The sequence below is a fragment of the Globicephala melas genome, chromosome 17, assembly GCF_963455315.2.
Source record: "Globicephala melas chromosome 17, mGloMel1.2, whole genome shotgun sequence".
NCBI classification, from domain to species: Eukaryota; Metazoa; Chordata; class Mammalia; order Artiodactyla; family Delphinidae; genus Globicephala; species Globicephala melas.
This window is the reverse complement of record NC_083330.1, coordinates 2,365,587-2,386,789: the sequence shown is the minus strand read 5'-3', so window position 1 is coordinate 2,386,789 and position 21,203 is coordinate 2,365,587.

The following is a 21,203-nucleotide window of genomic DNA, read 5'->3' as shown; positions in this document are numbered from 1 at the left end:
AGAGAGAGGAGAGAGCCTGTGACTCCACAGAGGGGAGCAGAGGGCCACAGCCCACGAAGAGACCCCAAGACCTAGACATCCCCACCCCGTCCAGGGTGCCCACCATCCCCCCCTGTTGGAACCGCCTGAGCCGAAGAACCAGAAACAAGTGAGGAGGACACCCTGGTGCAGCCCCAGAAGACGCCGCATGGAGTAGGATGAACGTCTGAATCCCTAACCAGAGTCAGGGAACTTCAGAGGGTCGCGGTTTGGGAGGCAAAGTTTCGAGGTCGTTGGTTCTGCAACAATAAGACACTCTTTACCAAACGCTCTCCAAGGCCTCCACGCACTTTGGTTCTGCAGACTGGTTCCTCCTGGTCCAGAATCAAGGTCCAGTGTTACTCATTCATTGGATTGGTGGAGCTCAGGCTTTCAGTCTAAGGACCCGAGTAAGAGTCCAGGCGCCCCCAGGCCAGCTTCAAGCTCCCTGTGCCCACGTAGGAACGGGACAAGTTCCGCCTCACTGCCTGGGGATGAGGAATGCCAGAAAACAGTAACAGCGAGGTGTCTTTGAAACAACAAAGCTGATGCTTCCGTTCTTCTGCCCCGATGGAGACTATGAATTTCTAGATGGAGGGGCTCCCTCGCCCCCTGTGCCCTCGGCAGGACAGCAGACACGGTGACAGCATGGTGTGTCCAGGGGGCGTCTGCCAGTGACTGTACGGTGTCGCTATCCTGGCCGTGGAACGAGAGGCCTCGGCCCCAAGGGACACCTCTTAGCCTTAGATGTATGTTAAAGCGACTATTTTGAGCACCACTGAGAGTACAGGACTTTTAAGCACCCCTTTCCCATTTGGCCTGAGCATGAACTTTGCAATTAGACAAACATGGAGTGAATTCCCGGCTTTGCTGATCACTCTCTGTGTGATTTTGGACCTTGCTTAACTTCCCCGCAATCTACTTCCTTTTTCTGGAGAGCAGTAATAAAAAATCCCTGTATCACTCTTGATATTACATTTTTTGTTGATTAGATATAATATTGTGATATGTATCAAGATCCTATTCAATTTTTCTTTAGTTCTGTCTATATCCTCCATGAAGATAAAGTATTTCTAATAAAAATAATCGCACTCAATTACTGGCGCTAACATTTATGTTCATCTATTCGTTGCAGGGACAGTTTTTGAAAATTTACGTAAGTCTACAAAGAATGCACCTATTTTCCATTCCCTGAATAGAAAGCCTTTTTGTGATGTTTGCTTTCTAATTAATGTTAGAATAAATTCTTATTGCATGAATTAGCCATTAGATGGCAGGACTTCTGTGCACATACTATCTGTATAACCCAAAAGATAATTAGCAAAGAGGCCCCAGCTCCCGTTCAGAGTGTTAAATTCAAGCTTGGCTTATTTATATTTTAAACGTTATGCCATCTTCTTTCAGGCTAATACCAATTTGCATTTTTTGTATAATCCATACAAATACATCCCATTTTATATGAAAGGATGATGACATGATAGAGATAAGGAAAAGTGCTATTTAAAACATGAGGGAAGATAACACAATCCATCTCACAGTAGGTGGCTCTTAGTTTAGGGAAAATGTTTTTGAGGGAAAAGGTAAGGTCCCCAGGGTAAAATCTGGAAGGGCATGGAGAACAGAGAAAGCTGGTTTTTCAGCTTAATGAAATGATGGAGAAACTAGAAGAGAGAAGTCGAGTACCGCAGAGACCAGAACAGACAAGGGTGTGAGGACTCGTGAGCGGGGCAATCTGGCCTCCACGCCTCCCTTTTCCTCACAGACACCTGTGACCTCGGCTGTAGAATTGCAGGCCCTGACGCATCTCGTCCTTTTGAATATTATGTAATATCTCCCCCTGGACTTGTGATCTCACGCGCATTAACGTGCTCTCAGCCCCGGGCTGCATTCTGTTGCCTATTTGCCAACGTTTGCAAATGTTCCTCCCCTTTTGCAGAATCTGCCCTCAAGTTCAAATCTACCAACAGCAGCTTGGCTTTCAGGCACACTGGGACATGCATATCCTATATTATCCTGGCACTCTTGGCAAGAGCTCAAAAGTAACTGTACACTACATTAACATTCAACAAGCCCTTTCAAAATGTTTCTGAAGGTGGGGATAAAGTTTCAGGGCTCTTTCGCCCCTAGGCATTTATAAATACTGAACTGGTTTAGTGAAGAGGCGCTATCGGAAGGCTTCACCGTAAGCTGCACCTCTTAAAATAATCTTTCAGTACATCACATCGAAATTCCCCAGACTACGGTGTTGGAACAGATGGCACGAGCGTACTGTTTAGCATCGAGACCACCCTTGGACTGATAATTCCAATTATGATTTAAGTCACGGAGGAGCAGATTTTGTTGCTGGTGCCGCTCAGAAGCGTGTTTTCCTAGGTCACACATTTCTCCATGTTCTGTCGCACGGCAGGAGAGAGGCATCTGATGACACTCACACAAGACCACTGCCAGAAATGCAAAACCTAGTTTGAGGACCCTCTAGGTTTGCCTCAGACAGAATCCAAGCCTCCCAGGATGGACTTGGGAAGCCCACCTTCGCACCATCTTTCTTCCACCTGAGAGGCCCCTCTGAATCCAGAGGGAAGAATGAAATAACGAAATCGTGGCAGAATGAAGCCAGAAAGCAACCCCTTGTTTTCTAAAACTGAACAGAATAGACCGTAACGAAGCTTAGAAGCAGTTTAAACTCTGCAGGAGCCGTTCCACGAGGGGAGGGACACACTTCACACTGCTTAGGATCTTTGAAAAGAGGGTGATTCAAAAAGAAAGACAAGGGCTTCCCTGGTGGCGCAGTGGTTGAGAGTCCGCCTGCCGATGCAGGGGACACGGGTTCGTGCCCCGGTCCGGGAAGACCCCACATGCCGCGGAGCGGCTGGGCCCGTGAGCCATGGCCGCTGAGCCTGCGCGTCCGGAGCCTGTGCTCCGCAACGGGAGAGGCCACAGCAGTGAGAGGCCCGCGTACCGCTAAAAAGAAAGAAAGAAAGACAAAGGGGACTGAGCCTTTTGAGTAGCTCACACTCCTGCTTCTCAACCCACAGGGATTGTGTGTGTGTTGGGGAGAAAGGGTGATTTATAAACCCTCCAAAATCCTGCAATACCATCCAATTTTCAGAAAAGTGAGCTAACGGGGATCGGTTCTTTTGGAGGTTTGCCCAAAAAGACAGAGAAAACCATCTGAAAGTGGAAATGTCTCTCACCACTTCCACCTGGGAAAAAAATGCCAGGATTTGTCTTATTTTGTTTTGGAATTTTTTTAGTGGTAAGAGGAGGGGATGGGATAGCGTTGGCTCAGATTTCTGGGGAAAAATATTGATGAAAAAGGTAATTATCACAGTTATTGTATTAGTCAGCTGCCATAACAAAATACCATAGACTGGGGAACTTAACAACAAAAATGTATTTTCTCACAGTTCTGGAGGCTGGAAGTCCAAGATCAAATGTGGGCAGGTTTGGTTCTGCTGAGGCCTCTCTCCTTGGATGAGATATATAGATAGATAGATAGATAGATAGACAGATAGATAGATAGATATAGATATAGATATACGAGAGAGAGAGAGAGAGAGAGATCTCCAAGGTAGTATACTTTAAAGCTATTAGAATAGGCTCAGCAAGACTGTAGGATACAAGACCAATATACAAAAGTCAGTAGCATTTCTTTACACCAGCAACGAACAATAAAATTCAGGAAACAATTTTATTTACAGTAACATCAAAAAGAAGAAAATGCTTAGCAATAAATTTAACAAAAAAGTGCAAAATTCTAAAACTACAACTCATCATTAAAAGAAATTAAAGAATAACTAAATAAACAGGAAGACTTCCATACTCATGGGAAGTGTTCCCTCGTCTTCTTTTGGGGGTAGGTAGTCTATGAAGAATTCGTATTAATTTTTTGAACATTCGCTAGAATTCACTAGGAATCTTCACCACCCTGCTTATCCACTTCTCAGGCCCCAGGTGGGCTGGACTCAGAGCCTCCACTTCCAATCCCCACGAGCTCCCCAAGCGCTGGCTAACTTGGGAGTTTTCTGGTCTTTAGAGAGAGGAGAGGAGCTGAAGACAGAAAGAATGGGCAACTCAAATGGAGACACCAGGTTTTCATTTAAGTTGAAGTTCTGCAGTAGAGGTTGAAGTGTCTGCTATACAACAGATTCTTAGTAAGTGTGGAATAACACAGTTTAAATATTTTTGCATAAGTTGAGCAGGGCGGTCTATTTAGGGCTCCTCTACCCAAATGTTTCTCACTCTCTGTATTTATTAAGCAGCTACTTTGTTTCCCATCTTAACACTCTTTTGTTTCCAACATTCTAAACAAAACCATCTGCCTTAACCAGTGACTAGCGATGGGCACCCCCTGACAGTGGCTCTTCTGCTTTTCCCACCCCGGTATCAAAGGATTCCCTTTTTTGAATCTCTAAAACCTCACAAGAGCTTCCTGAAGCATTATGAGATTCCCAGTCATCAAAAAAATTTTTGATTCCCTACTTGAAGGTGTCCAAGTGCATTTTTATATGGCGACACAAACAGAAGTCATGGGTACCACAGGGCCAGGCTGGTCCTAAGGCATGGAAGGCCCTCTCAGACCTTCTAAGGGCCCTGAGGACAGGCCATCAGGTTTCCTTCTGCTCATCCAGCCACAGGGACCCACCGCACACAGAGGGAGGGGGCCGGGGTCATCATCCACAAAAGAAGGAAATTTTAAAATGCTGAGAATACATTTCTTTTCATTTTATTTTTCTTATTATGTGATATTTCAGACATCGCAAAACGTTTTGAAGGTAATTTTATAAACACTCGTGTACCCTGAATCCGGCTTAAGAAATTGGACTGTATAGACACATTTTGTCCTTAGGTGTTTGAACATGCATTTCATTTGCTCCCTGGCCTTTATTTTAATTACATGACAAGAAGTCTGTTAAAAAAAAAAGCCTGGACAAAAATTAGAATCCAAAGTTCAGGCCACATCCTCAGCTGAAATGTCCTTCCGATTTCTCCGGTGCCTCAGAGCAGCAGAAGCCTTCGTGTCCTAATTGCTATCAGCTACTCCGTGTTTTGATTTTTACTTGTTCAAAAGCAAGCAACCAAAAACTTTGCCCCTCCCAAATCCCTTTAAAATCAACCTGTACAAAACCTTGATCTTGACATTCTCAGGTGATGTACATTAAGAAAAGCTTTTAGGGTATTGTTACTAGTTACCTTTAAAATTGTTTTAGGCTTCTTTTGTCATTCATCTGGTTCTTTTTATGAATTCACATAACATTATAAGATGAATATGGAAAATAGTCACTTCATTTTGGCCATTTTTAGGCTTTCTGTATCAAGATGTACCCTGGGTCCGGCCACTGTCAGTTAGTGGAGAAACAGTGTTTTTGCAGGATCAGGGCACTCCCCAGCATTCCGACTGGAAGCTTGAGTTTGTAGTGTACCCAGTTCTGACTGTAATCTAGTCTGAAGCTGAAATAATCATTCGAGTGTCTGTTAAAACCTCTTGAAAATCATCCTTGTCAGGAACAATTGCAGAAGTTTGAGCAAAGCGAATTTACCCGCCAATTTATGAATACCGGTTGGCTTTATCTTGGAAAATATTTTCCTGATTCTGAAAACGCTTTCTGTTTCGTTGTCTAATTTAGTGGATGTATACATCGTGTCTATTTGTTAAAGAACTGTGGATGAGTCATTTGTTTTCTTTTAAACCTTGGAATTGATCCAGAATTATGACTGATCCCTTACTTTTCTCACAAAATATGACACTTGGTAGGAGAAAAGGATTCAGAGACAGACCTCACACATTTTCTCCTTAGTTTTCTAGAAAAAGAGATTGTGAGTTTGGATCAGATTCACTACTTGTTCACGCAGAACAAAAGTGAAAAATCAAATGTGTGTGTTACTCCATTAGTTTCCTGGCAGGGCGAGGGGGTAGTAAAACAAAACATCACAGCCTGGGTGACTTAAAAACACAAATTGATTTCTTACAGTTCTGGAGGCTGGAGGTCTGAGGTCAAGGTGTCGGCAGGGCTGTCTCTAGAAGCCTCTCCTGGGCGTGTGGACGGCCGTCTTCTCCCCATGTCCTCACGTGGTCTCCCCTCTGTGTGTACCTGTCTGATGTCTCTGTGTCCTGATCTCCTCTTCCTGTGAGGACATCAGTCAGGTTAGATTAGGACCCGTCCTAATGACCTCATTTCACCTTAATCACCTCTTGAAAGACCTTGCCTCCAAACACAGTCCCTTTCTCAGGGATGGGGTTAGGGCTTCAGCACATGTGATGCGGGGACACAGTTCAGCCCCTGGCAGCTACACCTGCAAAGCTGCTTGGTCACCGGTGGGTGGAGGACGGGTCTCCAGGGGCCACTTTCTGGAAGAAGCCTTTGTGTTTGAATTCGAGGGGATGATTTTTATCCTCACTTTCCATTCTGATTAAATATTAACTACCACAGCTGAATCCAAGGATCTGCTACAATTGACAGAAAAAGGAATAAATTATGGGACATTCAGCTGAGAAGAAAACATTCGCCTTCATTCCCTCAGGCTCCAAGCTGGGCTTGGTGTGTCTCCGGCGTCTCTGAAGCGGCCGTGGCCTCTGCCAGGAATGGACCTGCCTCTGCGGCGCCGCGAGCGTTCCCGTGGCCCCGAGGGAAGGCAGGGAATGTGGTAGCCCAGCCGCGGGCTCGGAGCCACGGGTAAGAGCCATCCCTGCGTCCGGGGCTTGTCCCCTTCGGCCACCTCCGGGCACAGGCTGTGTCACTTCGGGGAGGTGACCAGGGGCAGCGCCTGCCTTTGCCTTGATGTTGTTTTCTCCAGGAGCCCTCAAATTTGAGTGGAATGATTCCAACCCTTCTTATACATATAAAATATGTATTCTGTCATTTTTATTTTCATGAATGGAGACAGTGGAAGTTTATGCGTAATGTATTTAAGAAAATCATGTTAGGGACTTCCCTGTTGGTCCAGTGCGTAAGACTCCACGCTCCCAGTGCAGGGGGCCCGGGTTCAATCCTGGGTGGGGGAACTAGATCCCGTATGCCATAACTGAGACCCAGCACAGCCTAAATAAATAAATATTTTTTTTAAAGAAAGAAAGAAAAAAAGAAAGAAAGGAAGGAAGGAAGGAAGGAAGAGAAAGAAAGAAAGAAAGCAAGAAAGAAAGAAAGAAAGAAAGAAAGAAAGAAAGAAAGAAAGAAGGAAAATCATGTTATATCCTGGGCACTTAATCCTCAGCCTGTGGAGTTACTGCCATAGAACCTCCATAGCCTAAGGATTTCCTGGGATTTCTTAATGATTCTTTAGAAAGGGAAGCAGTGAGAGACGTGCGTCATCTTGAAGCGGTTGGACTTCTAGGGTCCGGAAGAAAGCGTGGGATGCGGAGGCAGCCTGAGCCTCGGCTGCTACCCGGGGTCACAGGGGAGACGTCCTGGCAGAGGCAGAGAGGAATGAAAACTGGTCAGGACTATTTTGGGCTTCGTCTTTCTCCCTGGAGATCTGTTTGCGTACAGGAATTTACAGTGGTCAAATTTGGAGCGTTTTTACTTTGCTGGGAGTGTGCTGGCCTGTCCCTCGCGTTATGATGTCTGGAGATCTACACTTGACTACCCGACTGGGCAGGACAAGGGCCGCAGGTAGAGCAGGAAGGGGCTTGTCGGCTCAGAACAACACGGTCCTGGAGAAAACAGGTGCATGAATACCTGTGCTGATACAGCTGACGTATATCTCGGGGGACACGGGCAGCGGCACCCAGCTCAAGAAGCCGGAGCAAGGCTGGGGGAGAAAACATCAGACTTCTGATCTCCTCCACCCAGGGTCCCACCACAAGCCTGTGGTAGAAGATGCAGCCCCCAGGAACACTCTCCAGTCCCTGGAAACTTCCCTGGGCACTTTTCCTAGAAGGACACCCCTGGCCTTTGCCCCTCGTCACTCTCCCCAGGGGAGGCGTGGCTTCTCTCACTGGTGAATCCCCAGGGTACGAGTTGTCTGGGTGGCCCCCCCTTCCTCTTCCACAGGAGCGGCTGACCTGGCCTCAGCCTGCCCTCCCTCGTTCAGTCAACACTGCAGCCTGTAGGTGGGGGGCCTGTGGCTCAGGGGGGCGGGGGGAGTCCGTTCAGGCGGGTGGAGAAGGGGTGCGGGGCAGGGCGTTGCTGGCCAGACCCCATCCTCATTCTCCACCTCAGCAGCGCGCTAGGACAGACCCCTGTGGTTTCTGCACCTCCTTCACGGTTGCACACTTGGAGAAGGGTCCCAGTGTGCAGGATTATCACCACTCACACCTCAACTGCGGTAACAGAAAGCTCTGCTGGAGATGCTGGACAGCCTGGGACTTAGAGCGTGGTGGCTACAACATTCTGGTCCCTGTTTGAAGCTCTGCCACCCCGGCCCTCCCGCCACTAATGCCAGGACATATGCTCCAGGGGAGCCGCGCTTTTCACGGGGTGTATCACTGGGTCTCAGCTGACAGTCATGCCTGGCTGGGGAGGCGAGGGGAAGTGAAGTCTACACCCGTGTGCAATGCTAACCTCGAGTCCCGACTGCCTACTCCTAACCCTTTTAACCGCCACAAACGCCAACAAAGAACACGCAAAGTCCACTTTCTTCGGGACGGTTTCCCTCCTCGCCTTGGTCCCCAGTGTCGTCTCCCCTCTGTGAGCTCCTGGAGTTTTTGGAACTTCGAGAGTGACGTTTGCCATATTCTAACACAGGGTAGTGCTGCTGGCTTAGGCGCTGCTGGACTCAAAGCCACACGAGGGCAGGAACATCGTCGTGGTCACCGCGTGTCCTCAGGACAGTGACCCCAAAGAGCACGTGCTGCAAGTTCGTCCGGTGAAAGGAGCTTTCCCTCCCGCTGAACGTGTTTAAAGAGCTCAGCACCACAGCCTTGTACATCCACCCTGCAGGGAGCTATTCTTTGCCCCCCAGAAGTTGTGAACTGCCTTTCAGACGAAAGCGTTTGATTAAAGCAGGCCTTGCTGCCCAAAGCCGCCCAGCTCACCCGTCGGTCACCACAAGTGGCGGCAAGCTGGGAGTGAGCCAGGCCCCAGGGGCTTTCGGATTTCTATAAACATCCGCACTCATATGTTTAAAGCGGAAGCAAAATCCTTCAAAAGAACTGAAACCGTGTTGAAGTGAGGATGAAATACGCGGATCTGAGAGCTGGCGCCGCGAGTAGTTTCCCAGCTCTTTGATCGTCACTGAGATGCGCTGAGGGTCTCACAATGGAGAAGAACGACGCAGGTTACGCAGTCAAGATCCCCCCTTGCGGACGTGCGGACACGGCCACGGGGGGAGGGTCAGCGACGTGATGGACGAGCCCATGGCTGGTCAGTGGTTGAGACGGGTCAGAACATCCGTCCTGAGGCTGGGCTGCGAGGGGCCCTGAGTATCAGTGCATGGACTCGGCTAATCCAAACCCGACGGCTGGCAGAGCCGTTAGCGATCTTTGCGCACAAGGTGCCGTGATCCGGGTCATAGGAGGAACGGTCTGCGGTCAGGCTCAAGGCCAGGCAGGAGCAGAAAAGCAGGGGGCAGGGAGGCCCCTGGGCGGGGGGGAGGCAATGGAGTGTGTGTTTTAGGGGACATACTGGGTGGACCAGCTTGAGAGCATTTTACAGAAATGATCTGTTGGGTACATGGCTTCCTAGATACATTAAAGGTCGTTAATCCTAGTTATGCTTTGCTATAATTATTTTCCCATGTGTCCTGCCAGATCTTCCCTCTGGGCAAGACGTAAGAAAATGGTGACGTTAGAGTTTTTTCCCGCAACGAGGAAGATGTGTCCTATGTCGTCCTCTCAGAGGAGGAAAGAAAAGGCCTGGATACACAAACTCGATGCAGTTACACCCCAGAGTATTCTGCAGCGGTGGAAAAGCTGTGTGATGCCGCACGGTTCGGAGAACTCACACGTCGTTCTGTGAATCACGCGCGGCAGCAGACAGCATCACAGGACCCGCCGACTCATTTAGAGAACAAATAGGGCGGCCGCAGCCCACTCAGACCTCCGTGGGCCTAGTACAAAGACGCCACGCGGAAGCAGCGCTGGAGGGGCCGGGAACACGCCCTTGTCAGCCTGTATCCAACCACACCACTCACATTTGCGCCGACAAGAATGTGTAGGGACTTCCCTGGTGGCCCAGGGGTAAATAATCCGCCTCCCAGTGCAGGGGACGCAGTTGGATCCCTGGTCGGGGAATTAATCGGATAGAAGCCCGCATGCCACAAGGTGCCACCCCTAAAACCCAATGCAGCCAAAAGAAAAAAGAAAAAAAGAATGTATATATGTGATAATTTTGTTAAAAGATAAATTTAAAAGCATGGTTCCCAAACTGATCATTTTTGTCTTGTGGACAAAAAGGAAACCTCTACCAAATTTTCTTGGCTTGTGGAGATAAGCAAAAACTAAAGCGAGAAAATGTGGGTTAGATGTGGCTTTTTTTTTTTTTTTTGTGGTACGCGGGCCTCTCACTGCTGTGGCCTCTCCCGTTGCGGAGCACAGGCTCCGGACGCGCAGGCTCAGCGGCCATGGCTCACGGGCCCAGCTGCTCCGCGGCATGTGGGATCTTCCTGGACCGGGGCACGAACCGGTGTCCCCTGCATCGGCAGGCGGACTCTCAACCACTGCGCCACCAGGGAAGCCCAGATGTGGCTTTTTAAAAGTCGAGATGAGCAGGTCCAGGAGTCTGCAGCGGGGTGGGCGGGGCCTGGAGAACCTGCCCAAGGAGCCTCCTGCTGCTGCCAGCACAAGGCCACCTTCAGAGACGCTTTGGATGGACACCGACACGGTCCTGCAGGGCCAGCCAGCGATTCTGAGGTCTGGGTTAGAAGAATTTAGTGCACAGTCTACGGTTTAATCAATAATGTCTGTGTTTCTGTTTCTCTTCTTGATTTTCTAGAGTCAAAGCCCTTCCTTTTCATTACTTTGGCTTTAGCAGGTCAAATAAGACAACCTTTCTATTACAAGCAGACCTTGCAAACTCAAGGAGCAGCTAAAATGACATTAACATTTTCACCTCATCCTTCTTTCCTTTCATTCCTTCTTTATTTTATTTTATTTTTTACTTATCAAAATAATTTGAAGTTTTACTCAATCTATTTTCTTAATTACTTGGGTTCCTAAAAAAAAGTGACCCGGCAATCAAATAATTGATTATTTTTAAGATTAACTAAGGATTGCTGAGGGGACCAAAATTTTATTACCAACAAATTATCTGGAAACTACAGAAAAATCACCAACTACCTTGAAGCTGTGGGAATATTGTTCCTATAGATCCTAACAAATGCTGAATGTGCCCCTTTTAAAATGGGAAAATAACCTTCAGCTCCTTTAAAACATAGAGTTTGGCATTTTACTAAATTTCATAGGGAGAAAATGTAATGAGTCAATAAACCCAATTTGGACGCTGGCTATTGTCACATAAATTAATCTGCCTGCTAAATGATCAGAGTCACATCCACCTTTTCCCCACCATCTGCCTTACAACAAAGTTGGCATTGGACTCCTTTGAGGACGGACTGCAAAAATGTCATTACTTAAAGGCTATTATCCACTGAGTGATGCTAAACTCCAATTTCCCGTGCTTGCTGGCTGATCAGGTAAAGAACAGAGTTTGGAATTTTTTTTTCAAACAATGGTATCCACCCATGTCACACCACAGGCGTTCCTTTCTCCGGGCTTATCATCCAAAGGAGCGGTGCTGTCGTGTGACCTTGGCCTCTTGCTCGGCGGATCCCCCCCGTTTAGCGGGAAGATGGCAGGCCGCGTTTCCATGGCGCGATGGTGACTAGCCCCTGCAAACACGCGCGATCTGTGAAACCTTCCCTGACTGCACACTGAGTGGTCCCATCCCATCTCTCTGTGCAATCAGGCACCTGGCGGCCTCTGCCCAAACAGAATGCTGGCCTGGGAGGGTGTGCGGGCTCCAGGCCTCTGCAGGAGCCAAGCTGTAAATATGGCCCTGATGGACTCCCAAGGCCAAGACACTCCCCACCAGGACATTCATACCATCCTTGTTTGGTAGGAGAAGAGGAGATACAGTCAGTAGAAAGAGCACGGCAGCTACAAAAGAACTCTTCTATATTTAAAGGTTTCTAAGCTAAGCTATAGCACTCAATGGTAGGTAATTTTTTGTGTGTTTTTATTTTTTGCCTTTTTATCTGTGCTTTTCCCCAACAGTCAAGGTAGAATCATAGCCTCCAGCCCATCCTATGCTGTGTAATTCCTGCTGTTTAAGCTTCCCTGTAATGATACGATGTAGATTTCTCGAAAGATAACTGCATTTTCTTGAAAGATGTGACAGGTAAATGACGCAGTGACTCAAATGATGATTGATCATTATATTACTCAAGGAAAGGATATTGGGAATATATTTTGACCTCAGATTTTCACAAATGTATTATTAATCCACTAAAAGTTTTGAGAATTTACTATGTGTTAAACAGGCAAAAACAAATCCAATATAAAGAGAGATGGTCCATCCCCACAGGGCTCCGTGTCTAGACTCTAACAGGAAATTCAGACAAGTAAACAGTAATCCACTACACTACATGATGCAAAAAAATCTCATGTTAGGTTCTCGAAAGGGACAGAGTAGGGGTGTCATGGGAGGCCTCCCAGTGACAGGGTCAGGGTCCCCAAGCAGGAAGACCCCACAGGCCCTGCAGGAAGGTCCCCAGGGGCCGCCAGCTCTAGTGTGGAACCGAGACATGGGCAGAAATTCAGTTCTCAAAGGTTTCAGATGTCATGAGAAGGATTTTAGAATTTGCCCAGTTGCAAGCCATTGAAGAATTTTAGGCAGAAGAATCACATGCTCAGGATGAGTTTTCGAAAGCTCGTTTATCCCGCTAGCATAGCAACAAATGTCCTGGGGTGGGTGGAGTCTGAGTGCGGAGACCAGCCTGGGGGCTATGGGGACAGCAGGAAGAAAAGGGTGGGGGGGTTTAGGATAACGGGTGGGGATGAGCCACAGCCACGATGCCAGCCATGGGGGAGGGGACTGTGCTCACTACACCGAGTGGCTGTATTTCCATCCCCATCTCAAGCTGCGAGCGTCCAAAGCCACAAAGACACTGATGATACCGTTTCCCTGAAGGACGGACAGTGAACTCCATGGGTGAGAGGTGAGGAGATCGAGCTCTTCCAGAGGAATGAAGATGAAGCCGCGGAAACAGCGGAAACCTAATCATCGAATGGGATTGATGGATCCGTCACCTGGAGAAGCATTTTAGGAAAATAGAACCCAAAAGCGCTAAGGGACAGGGGCAGGCTTCAATTCTTAAATTTGGGTTAGAAAGCGGCGAAGGCAGACAGAACGTTGAAACCTGCTAAATATGCCTCCTGCTGGTGGGAGTGGCGGTGGGAGGGGACGGGACAGACCACCAAGGTCAAGGGCACCCCAGTAAGGAGACAGGCCCACAGCAGGAGGCGCTTGCCCCTCCCGGGGACAGTCCTGGGCTCCCCAAGTGCAGGGTCAGCCCTGACCCAGCAGGATTCCCGCCTCTGGAAGATCTGTTACTCGCTGGGCTTTCTCTACAAGATTCTGAAACATCTGGCTGCTCCGAGGGCTGGGACAGCTTAAGGGGAACTGAACACATGTTAAACGCTGAGAGACAGCCAAGTCCGCTTCCAAGCGCAGAGGGTTCTGGGCTGACATGAAATCTGTTGGGTTGACTTCAACTGTGGAAACTGTCAGACTCCAAACGTTCACCTGGAGACTTCCATTATCCAGACATGATCTCTTTCTTCACTCCAAACTGGACAAGTTCCAGATAATCCCTTCTCTTAATACTGCATAGACTCAGCTTGAGAGATTCATTTCTAGAAGAAAGTCACAATTCAACCACAGTTTTGCTGTAGTAGAATTCAAGAGAATCCTCCCCAAAGTTAACAGCAAACTCCACATTGTGGCGTAAGGGAAAGAGTCCCGACATTCCAAGCAGCTTGAGCAGAGGAGCGTGTTATTAGGAATCCAACGTATTTTAGAAAATGGAATTACATTTGCAAATTGTCATTTGTATTCAGAAAATAGAACATCTATCCCAAAGATGCTCTGTGAATTATATGCGTGATTTGAGCCCACTTTTTATATGTGAAGGTTGCTAGTACTGACACCAGCACGACAGAGCAGTTTACAAACTTTTGATCCTGTGCTTGGCAAAAACATTTTTGGTCCTCTTCATGCCGTGAATGTTAGTGATAATGGTAAAACTCCATCTGAATTAGTTGCCATCTGATTTTTATATTATTCATATACCCTCTAAGTTTTAATTTAAAAGTAAAAAATATTTCATTTGACACTGCTCATTCAACATGATCAAACTTTTGCAAAACCTGATGCTAAGTCGTATGCTGACTTCATTTAAAATTTGATTCTAGTTTAAGTACATTGAAAATTAGGTCTATTTATTTCCTCTAGAAAAGAGCTCTCAATGTCAGAACACCTTTTAGTAGTGTGGACTCATTTATAATTTTGGAACAAGGTTAATTATGACTATCTCATGATAACATAGAAGATAGATTCTGTTCAGATTTTTTCTAGATCAAATATTTTGTTTATCTGTAAGTTGCATTTCTGATTGTGATTTCTGAATTCCTATAAAATTTACTGATCTTCCTTTTTTATATTCTAGCTATTATTATTCCACCTCATTCTGACCTATTAGTTTTCATTCTCTCCCGTTTTTTCTATAGAGTCAAACACTGCATGTCTAACATGTCTTTACATATTATACTATTTTTCAATAACAGTAAAGTGTTTACTAAAAAGATGTTGGCATAGAATCAATACCCATCGATGGACGTCTACGTTTCAATTTTCTTCCTGAAAATTCTAAGTTTAAATACTAGTCAACTAAGAGGCGGTGGCTATTGGAAAAGGACTTGCATTCTTTCAACAGAGATGAAAAAGCACAAGCCAGTCAAATGTCAGGGATATATTTAATGCTGAACGAACACACACATCACACACGTGCACGCATACACCTGCACACACACTCCCACGCACACACACATGCATGCACAAGCACACACACGTGTGCAAACACACAGACGTGGGTCCTCAGTTTCTGAAAAGCACGGTGTTAGACACTTTGAAACCCACGGTATTCGTCTTATATCCAGAGAAACCAGAAGATCTGCACTAGCAATTCTGAACGGATGCAATTTACATTGAATTTTGTTAACTCACTTTGATAATAGGATTAAGTAGTTGAATACTGTTTGCTCACCTCAGAGGCAAGGATGATTCACCATCCACAGCTGTTCCAACCTGAAAAACACACAGTGTTTCCAGGACCCAGTGGCCCTGCCCATGTATTTCTTAAAGACTGTGGAGATATCTATTCTCCTGTTCAACATAGAAGAGGCACATTTCAATATATGAATAATATAAAAAGAATATCTAATGAAAAACAACTATTTGACTTTAAGAGACTCTGGAGCTCATTCTGAAAATCCCGGAAGGTCAGACGTGGTGACCATTCCAATGCAGTACTTTTCTCTCCATCTTCTCATCACCACTTGTGATAAACATAAATGTGTCGCTTTTCAGGGAAATTTTCTGTCTGTTTCTCACAAAATTAACATAGATTACTGTGTAACAATCCCAATGGAGGTTTTCTTTCCCTCTGGTTGCACTACTACCTGGCACGCGGGATCTTAGCTCCCTGACCAGGGATCGAACCTGCAACCCCTGCAGTGGAAGCCCGATTCTTAACCACTGGACCGCCAGGGAAGTCCCCTCAATGGAGCTTTAAAGGAGACAAACAAGGCTGGGAAAGCACTGACTCTCTGGGTCTGAGGTCAGAAAACTTTCCAGATAATTTATGAGTGTCTCGGTAGTTGAAACACTGTTCTCTTTCGCTCCAGGGTGGTCATACCTGCAGAATCCCAAAGCTACTTTTGTACGTGTGACAGCAAGCCCCAGGGGGTTGGGACATCTCTGACTTTGTAGCCTCTGCCCTGCCTTGCAGTAGCTGGCATACAGTTCATACTCAAATATTTGCTGAATGACTCGATGAACCGTTTCCAGCACTAATGTAAGCGCGAGAGCTCAAAGACAAGAAAAGCCCAGGACAATTAAAAAGGCCGTGAACATTTTCTATGCATCTCACCTTCTCTTTAGGTTGAGTCTTGCTTGCAGTTACGGGTAAGGCTGAATATACAAGACCATAATTCACCAACGTGATCACAGACAACTCCTCACCCCGCCAGGGGTACACAGTGCTCAAAGGACCAAAGAGATCAGTGGGCCACAGATGCCAGCCCGTCATGCCAGAAGTCTGGGAACTTGGAGGCAACGGGCCCAGGTGTGATTCTGGTGGGTTAAAGGCTAGCAACGCCCGGCTCCAGCGGCTGAAGACACGGCACTGAGCTGTCTCCCTGCCCTGAGGCCCAACACACAGGACCAGGTACAGGAGGACTCGGGAAACGCACAGGCAGGCGGATGCCAGGGGGAGTCTGCAGCTGGACAGTGGGCATTTCTGAGTCAGAAAATGATACCTGCGCCTCCTGCCAGGTGGGCCCCTAAAGCCGGTTTTGCCTGGACCTTCAAGATTTGAGCTTTCTCCCTCCTCTCTGCACATGGCCTTTCTCAAGGACATCCCACTGCCTTCCTCTAGAGATTGGCCACCAGACTGTCCTGATTTCTCCAGGTCACTTTCTCTCTGCTGCCTCAGGAAAGAGAAAGGCACTGGTATTTCAGCTTTTACTACTGTTTTACCAAAAGGCAATTCAATGTGGAAAGTGGTGAGCGTGGGGGAAGTTTCAGAGGCTCGGGGACCCCTTGCGAACGTCTGGCGTGAGCTCTGTGTGCCCAGTGGGCTCTGGACCCGGCCCTGTGTCAGCACATCCTCACGACCACCCGGAGGAAGGTGCTGTCATGACTAGTCCCATTTGCAAAACCAGGAAATCACAGTTTGCAGAGTAGTTATTTTCCCTTTACCTGTATCATGACGTATAATAGCCCAGGCCCTACTTCTCACTGCATTTTCTTTGACTCCTTTCTGAAAGGTCTGGAAGTTTCTCTACCATGAAACGACTTCTTCTTTGATTCCTGGATCAAGTCTACTCTCATCAGCTGTTAAAATGGATAACTAATAAGAACCTGCTGTATAAAAAAGATTAAAAATAACAATAAATTAAAAAAAAAAAAGACCCAGAGCCCCTCAGAGCCCCCCCGAGGTGCCTTTCTGTGGTTTCATTTTCTCTGCCATCACTGGGTAGGACTATTTTCCTTTGACATTTTGTAGCTACATCTCCACTGTAGAGAGCGATCTTCAAAAATATCAGAGCTTCTGACCTTCTGCACTTGCTTTATTGCTCTTTGTCGTGGGGAATCAGGTTAGTGGGAGGAGAGGCATTTAAACCAGAAGCTAATGTTCTTCAGTTTTGGAAAGAAAAAAAACCAAATCTGCATTTAAAAAAACAAAAACGTTCTCTCTCTCCCACTCTTTGTCTCTTAATGAAATTCTTTTAAATACGTTGGAACACAAACACTATTTTTTTTATTTTCTAACTCTTCCTCTTTCGTTTTTCTTTTTTTACCATTTTATTTTCATTTCTCCTGGTAGGTCTTCTCTACTCTCTCTTCCAAATCTTCAGCCGAGTTTGTAATTTCAACTCTCACATATTCTATTGTACAGGGCTCTTTCTTTTTCCCTCTCTGTCCCTTGCGATATTTTTTTCTTGAATAAAATGTCATCTCTTATTTCTCCAAGGGTTTTAAGCATAGTGTTTTTTTTTTGTTTCATTCTAATATCTTTATTATCGTTTTCCAACTGAGTTCATTTTTTTCCTATTTTGTTTTTCCTTCTTGAATCATTGAGTTTATGACTTACTGCTGGTGATGGTTGTTAATTCATAACTAAGAATACGACACTAACACATCTCTCGGAACCTCCTCTCAGTGGGCAGGACTTGAAGACGAATCAGCCAGGGAGCTGGGGGCCTCTGGGTCCCTCGTCTCGGCATTTTCCCTGAGGCTGTTGGGTTTCTCCAGAGAAGAGTCCCCACGTCCCAGCTGGAGGGGATGCCAGGCAGCAGTCGGGGGAGGACTGAGGCATCTTGCCAGCCACCTGTGGAATTTCTCTCTATTCTCCTGATTTTCTTCACCCTTTGCCAAGCCTGGTGAGCGTGGGTCCAGGGTGTTTCTCGTCCACTATCTTGAAGAATGGCTCAATGCAAAACGTTCTAGAAAACAAAAAAGGAAACATAATGACCTAACTCCTGAGAATAATTTAAAAGAGACCATGCAACAAACATCTCCACGTGAAGCACATTAAACTCTAATATCTCACTTGAATTGAAGACCAGATTCATAAGTTCATTCTCTTCACCTAGAAATAAGGACGCAGCTCATCTGTGACACAGGTGCCATGCAGCCATGACCGTGTGGACTTGCAATCCGGTTTTGTCCACACCAAAGTGAAGGAAAAGACTTAGAAAAGCCTAAGACCACAATCTTAGCCCACAGTCAATGTTCAGATACACAGATACACACTTTAAGGAACAGCTGACTACTTCTTTGGAACATGTACTATGAACACTAAAATATCCCCAGGGTAGATTTTTCTGTAGGAACAGTTTGTTTTTTTAAAGAAATATCTGTTAAAAGAAAAAGTGAGAGGTATATAAAAATGCCTTACTTTATAGAATGCTTTGTGATTTGAAAAAGTTTTATTTCCGTTTAAAAAAAAAAAACTTGCGGTCACAGCAAGTCTGTATAAAAGGGTATCTTGTCATCTTCGTATCATCGTTTTACAGATGAGAAAGTCAGGTCAGGTTGGGGGAGCTGGCAGACTGCGCCCAGCGACGGGGGTCCATCATCAGACGGTGGGTGGAGGACGGCCACCGGACATTGATTAAGATGATGCTGGGGGCTTCCCTGGAGGCGCAGTGGTTGAGAGTCCGCCTGCCGATGCAGGGGACACGGGTTCGTGCCCCGGTCCTGGAGGATCCCACATGCCGCGGAGCGGCTGGGCCCGTGAGCCATGGCCGCTGAGCCTGCGCGTCTGGAGCCTGTGCTCCGCAACGGGAGAGGTCACAGCAGTGAGAGGCCCACGTATCCCAAAAAAAAAAAAAAAAAGATGATGCTGAGATTAAAATATTTTCCCTTTAATACAAATTTTCTTAAATGTGTTAGCTAGAATTCTCTGGTTATAAGCAACAGGAACGCACTCTGTGTAACAGGGAAAAAGGGACTTCCTTCCAGGCCCTCAGGTGGTTTCCGGGATGGAAGAGAAGCTGCAGAACTGGGCTTTGGGCTGATGGGAACCACGGGCAGCTCTGGAGACCTGGGGACAGGGATGCTTGGACACCTGGACACCTGGGAGGAGCGGAGTCTGGGATGGACGGATGGAGGGCATCTCGTTGTCCCATCAGGTCACCACTGATGGCACAGGCTGGGGGAAGTGCTGGCTTAGAGTCCCAGTGAGACGTAGGCTGTGTGGATGGAGTGGATGGGCCGTCATGACTGAGGAGGAACAGACGCTGGGCAGATAGGACGACATCGGTCCTGTCCTCCTGCTTCACAGCTCTGCCTACTTGTGCCGATGCTGAATGCGAGACAACCCTAGCGGATCTGTGCAAATTCCCAACGCACCTCGCTCCTAGCACGTGGGAAAATAAGGTTTAATAAATTTAGAGTTGGGTAGAATCCCAAAGAACTTGGAATCTCCAAGCCAACAGGAATAACTCTTTTATAATTGTTGCCGTTTTCTTCAAAAGAATACAGCTATCAGAGCTGAATAGAGCATCAGGGCTCTGTAATTAATGGCCTGAATTAGGTTTGATTTTGTATTTAACCAAATCTCCAGTGACTGAGGACCTCTGAGGTCCACAAATTCTGAGTTTCAAGGATGGAAGCCAGTTGGTTCATCCTGGAAATTATTCTGTACAAGTTAATCAAGGAAATACAATTTGTGTTTTTGGTTTGTCTCCCTAATCAGAAGTCAAACTGACAATAGGTTATTACAAAAAATGACAAGATGAGGTTTTCCCACTGCTCTAGCTGTACTTCACAGCCCACTAGAAGATGCATTTTGGAAATATGTCTTTAGGCATCTGTCCTTTCAGAACTATTTTTACAAAATATGGTTTTCACTTTGTAAGACGTGTTTTATAAAATTCTTCGTGTGCTGGATACCCCAAATCCGACTCCTGGACACCACATTGCCATGTGCGGTTGATGCCGGAAACTTAAGATCACGTCCATGGGGCGAAAATATGGTGGGAATGTTTAAACATCGCTGATGGCGTTTACATTGGACTAACACACTCCGTTCACTTGACATCCAATAGAATCCTCCTCTGTCCACTTCCTGTCCACAAAATCTCAACCCTAAACCCATTAATCTCTAAGAAAAGGTCTGAGGGTATCTTCTTAGGAAAGTATGTTGACCTCTGTTAAATATGGGTTATAGTTTCCTGTTATGTTTTTTACTGTGTTTTTGAATATGTTAAATATTTAATCATTACTTTTTTAAATGATAAATAGTATAAAGGAATACTTGTAGGAGCAGAATGACATGAACATTTTAGGGAAGTTGTCAAAAGAGGATTCTCATGTTGGTGTGTAACGTCCTACCCCTGGATAGGCAGGATGGGCAAAGAGACAATCTGTGACAGCACAGCTGGTACAAACCAAATTTCCCTAAATGCCCCTTCATTTCCAGAAAGGAGGATGAGACTTACTAAGTCTGGAGACTTCTAACTGCTGAGATGCTTTTCTATTTGTTTACTTGAATGTGTAGCACTGGGTATCCTGAGCGAGGAGCTTAAAGTTTTACTAAAATAAAGTAATAATTAGGCAAAATACACATTTCTCTTCTATCTCTACAGTGTAAAATCAAGTGTCTTACTAAAGTAATTTCTTTTTTTTTTTCTTATGTTCAAGCTAATACAATCAAGTGCATTAAAGATGCCAGAGACATAAAAATATGTTTTATTTTATTTATTTTTATTTTCAATATTTTTATTTTTATTTATTTTATTTCATTTATTCATTTATTTTTATTTTGGTTGAATTTTTTATAGGAATAAATTGTATGCAAAAATCAGGGTTACTATGTTTCAGGCTCTATCTGTCGTAGTCATTAAGATACAACGCAAGATGCCTTGGCAAATTGACCAGCAGAAAGAAGCAGTATTTGAAGCACTTTTATGAAAGATTAGTTCATAGCTTTGAGACTGTTTATTAAGTATATAAAAGCAC